General features: G+C 30.4%; 1 long non-coding RNA gene across 1 annotated transcript; it reads left to right on the forward strand.

Annotated features, from left to right (window-relative positions):
• The first annotated feature begins 300 nt into the window (after window positions 1–300).
• LOC137632822 (uncharacterized) lies at window positions 301–1,474 on the forward strand. The gene is made up of 2 exons (XR_011042127.1): window positions 301–1,103; window positions 1,148–1,474. It is a non-coding gene; the product is annotated as an uncharacterized lncRNA (long non-coding RNA).
• Window positions 1,475–6,438: the final 4,964 nt, after the last annotated feature.

Below are 6,438 nucleotides of genomic sequence, written 5' to 3' on the forward strand. Positions count from 1 at the left end.
TTATGCAGGTAATAGTGAACAATTAAGTACATATGATGAATTACAGTAATTAAACCTTTCATTTTGAAGTTAAAAAGAGTGTGTGTGGAAACACACGAATTGATTTTTATGCCTGTGTAGTAGATGAATCCTTGAAGAAAGGATAAATAAGGTGTTTTAATTGAGACAGTCTGCAATTGATTTCTTTAAAGAAAAGTTTTTAGCGTTGAAATGTAAGTTCCTGTCACTTGAATTTTATGAGTACCCTTCTGAATGCAATGTATGTATAGATGAGAATTGGAGTTCTTGAGATAAAAATAATACGCAGACAAGGTGCAAATAAGATTCAAATTTATAAACATGATTTTGTTATGTATTGAATATGTTTCTTTATTATGAAATGATTATGATGTTTGATGATTTAAGACATTGATATATTTGAATTTTTTATTTTGCTCATTTTTTTTATGAAGAAGGTGAGAAATATTTCTTTTGATGCCATTAATTAACAGTGATTTACCATGATAATACTGATGAGTAAATAAGGTACCTTAATGATGTTTTACAAATGTTTATTGATACTGATTACAAATGAGTAATACTCTTGATGAGTTGTGATGTGCATGACACATAATTATGTTTTTTGTTGCAGAAATATTTTGATTGATTTGAATTGATGTTATGTATGTTTGAACATTTATTTTCTGCCATTTATTGCATTGCATTGAAGAAATGATTTTTGTGTTTACATCAATAAGACCAAGATTTTGAGGTCATAGGTAATGGAAAATATGAATTGAATAGAAGTTAAAGGTGAAGGCATTTCCTAATTGATTGCACAGTTGAACACAAAAGACATTATTAATTTTGCCTTACGTACCCAGTGAGTTAAGGGTTAAATATTCCATTATCAAGAATTAAGAAAAATAATATGTTTTGATATTGTGTTGAATTATTTGAAGGAAACAGGAAGTTTTTCCTAAACATATATTGATGATAAACTTATGCAATTGCATTATTTTAAAAATGGTTGATGATGATTTTCTTTTGGCAAAGATGATTTTGATTTAATGCACTAAGGTGCATATTATTTGATGATGATGATTTTGATTTATTGCACTAAGGTGCATATTATTTGATGATGATGATTTTGATTTACTGCACTAAGGTGCATATTATTTTGTAGATGACGATTTTGATTTATTGCATTGAAATGCATATTATTTGATGGTGATGTTTTGATTTATTGTTTTGAAATGTATTTCTTTTGGTGATGATGAATTATTGGTGGATTATTTTTGGGTAAACCATGAAATGAGTTAATAAGATGTGAATTCCACAGGAATTCAGGTACGTGACCGAGTGGTGTCATGTAAAGGAAAATATTTCGTACTGAAAAGGTGATATGTGTATTTGATCAAGTATTTATGAGTTTTATTCGTTAGTTAAACGATAGAGAGACATTGAAATAAAGAGAGAGAGAGAGAGAGAGAGAGAGAGAGAGAGAGAGAGAGAGAGAGACGAGAAAAATAAAATCAGAGTGAGGTGGTAGTTGAGAGGCACTGTTTGTGAAAAGTGCTGACATAAGCGATAAATTGGCCAAAACAACGCAATTGGAATGCGCGTCGGTTACCTTGCCGAGAAATCGGAAGTGACATATGTATGACGTTACCATTACGTCAGAAGAAGGGACCAATAGAACACAAGAAGAGTCACATGACGTGACGCAATTACAACGCCCTTGTTCTGGGATACTTAAGCAACAAGCGCATCGAGGAACCAGCTCCTCCCTACAAGTAACCGCGTTAAACGGTTGTCCCTTCTCCCTCTCCCCCCGTCATGGGGGAGGCCTTACCTCTGGTGCACAAAATGGGCTGCACTAACGAAACGTCAAGTTAACAACAAGATATTTACAAAGACGGACAACGAAGGGACAGAGTTCCCTAACTGCCAACAAATTACCTTTCATCCGGGAAGTACGAGATTATCTTCGATGAAGGAGAAATTACCAAGAAGCGTGTCCATGAGAAGACACAGCTATGAAGAAGCGATCCCCAAACCGCATAAATAGAAGTCAAGTATTTCGCATCCCAATTGCTGAAGTGGTAGCAGAAGTCTACGGTTGCAGCCTCCAATCTTCAAGAAATTATATTGATCCAGTCTGTATTTAAACCCATGTAGAAGATTACTGTAAAGCTAATGTACATCAAAGTTCCAGAAGTAAAGTTAAGGAACTATACGGCATTTTACCATCACCCACTTTCCTGAGGGTCTAGAATTAAATATTTTTGCACTGAAAGGATTGAAGAGATACATTTATTTAATTAAAATAATATTAAAGTGGTGCTTAATGAAAGAAAAAGAAAATGCCCAATAAAGCATCACATTATTATTATTATTATTATCATTATTATTATTATTATTATAATTATTATTATTTTCGTTTTCATTATTATTATTATTATTATTATTATTATCATTATTTTTATTAGTATATCATTATTATCATTATTTTATTATTATTATTATTATTATTATTATCATTACTTTTATTAGTATATTATTATTATTATTATTATTATTACTATTTTTATTATTAATCATTATTATTATTATTATTTTTATTATTAATCATTATTATTATTATCATTATTATTATTATTATTATTATTATTATTATTATTATTATTATTATTATTATTATTATTAGCTAAGCTCCAACCCTAGATGGAAAAGCAGCAGGATGCTATAACCCAAAGGACTCCAAGAGGGAAAAGTAACCCAGCGAGGGAAGGAAACGAGGAAATAAATTAACTACAAGAGAAGAAACTAACAATTGAAACAAAATACGTTAAGAACGACAAACACATAAAAATAAATAAACTACTGAAACTTAAAAAAAGTTAGAGAAATAAGATAGAATATGGCGTCCGAGTGTACTCTAAAGCAAGAGAACTCTACACCAAGACAGTGGATGACCATGGTACAAAGGCTATATCTTAAAGAAAGACGTAAATATTTAGGAAGCAGTGAAGACCTAGAGGGGCATTCAATAAAGCGCAGACCTCCACCACGGCAGCTCATGGTTTGACCTTTGACCTTAACATGTATTAATTGGCATGGATTTTCATACACTCAAATAGGAACCAAGTTTGAAGTCTCTGTGACAACGACGTCCAAACTTATGGCTGATTACGTGAATTGGACATTTTGCTTGACCGTGACCTTGACCTCTGACCTTGACATTCCAAAATCTAATCATTTAAAGCTTTTTGCATAACAGATATTCCCTGCAAGTTTCATTACTCTACGATTCAAATTGTGGCCAGAATGCTGTTCACAAACAAATACACACACAAACAAACACAGAGGGTAAAATATAACCTCCTTCCAACTTCGTTGACGGAGGTCATAATGAACCGGCTGACATAAATCTTTTTACAGTTTATAGATGACATATCTGTTTTGACGTTGTTACTGTTTTTAGAATGATTTATTGTTAATTTGTTTTCATCTTTATCTATTTCCTTATTTCCTTTCCTCACTGGGCTATTTTTTCCTATTGGAGACCTTGGGCTTATAGCATCTTGCTTTTCCAACTAGGGTTGTAGCTTGGTGGTAATAATAATAATAATAATAATAATAATAATAATATCGTTTATTTATTTCCTTATTTCCTTTCCTCACTGGGCTACTTTTCCCTATTGGAGTCCTTGGGCTTATAGCATCTTGTTTTTCCAACTAGGGTTGTAGCTTGGCTAATAATAATAATAACAATAATAATAATAATAATATCGTTTATTTATTTCCTTATTTCCTTTCCTCACTGGGCTATTTTTCCTTATTGGAGTACTTCGGCTTAGAGCATCTTGCTTTTCCAACTAGGGTTGTAGCTTGGATAATAATAATAATAATAATAATAATAATAATAATAATCTCGTTTATTTATTTCCTTATTTCCTTTCCTCACTGGGCTACTTTTCCCTATTGGAGCCCTTCAGTTTATAGCATCTTGCTTTTCCAACTAGGGTTGTAGCTTGACTTGTAATAATAATAATAATAATAATAATAATAATAATGATAAAAATAATATCGTTTATTTATTTCCTTATTTTCTTTCCTCACTGGGCTACTTTTCCCTATTGGAGCCCTTTGGCTTATAGCATCTTGCTTTTTCAACTAGGGTTGTAGCTTGGTAATAATAATAATAATAATAATAATAATAATAATAATAATAATAATAATTGTTATAATTTTATACGTTATCAATAATAATAATAATAATAATAATAATAATAATAATAATAATAGAAATAATAATAATAATAATAATTTTATACGTTATCAATAATAATTAATAATAATGATAATAATAATAATTATTATTTATTTAATACTACGACTAATACTACTACTACTACTAATAATAATAATAATAACAATAACAATAATAATATCATTTATTTATTTCCTTATTCCCTTTCCTCACAGGGCTACTTTTCCCTATTGGAGCCCTCAGGCTTACAGCATCTTGCTCTTCCAACTAGGGTTGTAGCTTGGCTAGTAGTAGTAGTAATAATAATAATAATAATAATAATAATAATAATAATAATAATAATAATAATAATAATAATATCGTTTATTTATTTCCTTATTTCCTTTCCTAAATGGGCTATTTTTTCCTGTTAGAGCTCTTGGGCTTATAGCATCTTGCTTTTCCAACTAGGGTTGTAGCTTGGCTGGTAATAATAATAATGATAATAATAATAATAATAATAATAATAATAATAATAATAACGATAATAAAAATAAAAATAATGATATCGTTTATTTATTTCCTTTCCTCAATGGGCTATTTTTTCCTGTTAGAGATCTTGGGCTTATACCATCTTGCTTTTCCAAGATGGTATAATAATAATAATAATAATAATAATAATAATAATAATAATAATAACAATAATAATAATAATAATAATAATAATAACTCGACAAGGCTGGAAAGCGAATCCAGAATTTTGAAAGTTGCCAGACATTGCCCGGTCAGTTCCAGCCGAGCTTCCAGGATGTTCGCAGTGATGGGCAAGACGGTCGGGATCCCCCAAAAAGTAGGACTCTAAATGTCAAGGGGCAGGAGCGCTCACGGATAAGTGGCGATAATGATGGAGGTGGAATGAAAGGGAACGAGATAATGGTGAGAGGTGTGGGTAGAAATTCGTTTCAAATTCAACTTTTTTTACATCTTGGCGATTTAGTGCTTCATAGAATATTTTAATGATAATGATAATGATAATGAAAATAATGATGATGATGATAATAATAATGATAATAATAATAATAATAATAATAATAATAATAATAATAATAATAATAATTGTTTTAATTTTTCTGTTATTAATATTGTTTTAATTTTCTGTTATTAATAATTGTTTAATTTTTCTGTTATGAATAATAATAGTAACAGTATCGTGGTAGGAGACCCTCTTTTAGGCAGGTTGAGTTAAAAGTAATAGCTTTTCAAGTATATCCTCACAAAATAAAAGTCTTCCCGATTTTGTCATTCACCTGACTGATGAATTTTTCAAGTCTGCTGGCTGATTGCAGCGCTCTAGAGAAGAGAATTATCCGGAAAATAGAAAAATTGGATAAGAAAATAAACTCTACCGATGCAGCTATTACTTTTAACTCAATAATAACAGTAATAATAATAATAATAATAATAATAATAATTGTTATAATTCTATAAGTTATCAATAATAATAATAATAATAATAATAATTATTATTACTATCATTATTTATTTACAACAACAACTACTACTACTACTACTACTACTACTACTAATAATAATAATAATAATAATGTTACTATAAGGAAATAGTTAATTTTGTTACTACGACAAAAGAAATCTTTTTGTTACTACATCGAAATAAATTTGCACATGATATTGCTTTTTGAGCAGTCAAATTATATCTCAATAAATCTTATGGTGCATATTTTTACATAGGTAGTAGGTTCGCCAAGGCACCAGACACCAGTTGAGATACTACCGCTAGAGAGTTAGTGGGTCCTTTGACTGGCCAGACAGTACTACATTGGATCCCTCTCCCTGGTTACAGCTTATTTTTCCTTTGCCTACAATATACACTGAATAGTCTGGTCTATTCTTTACATATTCTCCTCTGTCCTCATACACCTGACAACACAGATTACCAAACAATTCTTCTTCACTCAAGGGGTTAACTACTGCACTGTAATAGTTCAGTGTCTACTTTCCTCTTGTTAAGGGTAGAAGAGACTCTTTAGCTATGGTAAGCAGCTCTTCTAGGAGGACACTCCAAAATCAAACCATTATTCTCTAGCCTTAGGTAGTGCCATAGTCTCTGTACCATTGTCTTCCACTGTCTTGGGTTAGAGTTCTCTTTCTATCTGTTTCCAAATTTCCTTTCCTTACTAGGCTAT

This window comes from Palaemon carinicauda, chromosome 42 (assembly GCF_036898095.1).
Source record: "Palaemon carinicauda isolate YSFRI2023 chromosome 42, ASM3689809v2, whole genome shotgun sequence".
In the NCBI taxonomy this organism is placed as follows: domain Eukaryota; kingdom Metazoa; phylum Arthropoda; class Malacostraca; order Decapoda; family Palaemonidae; genus Palaemon; species Palaemon carinicauda.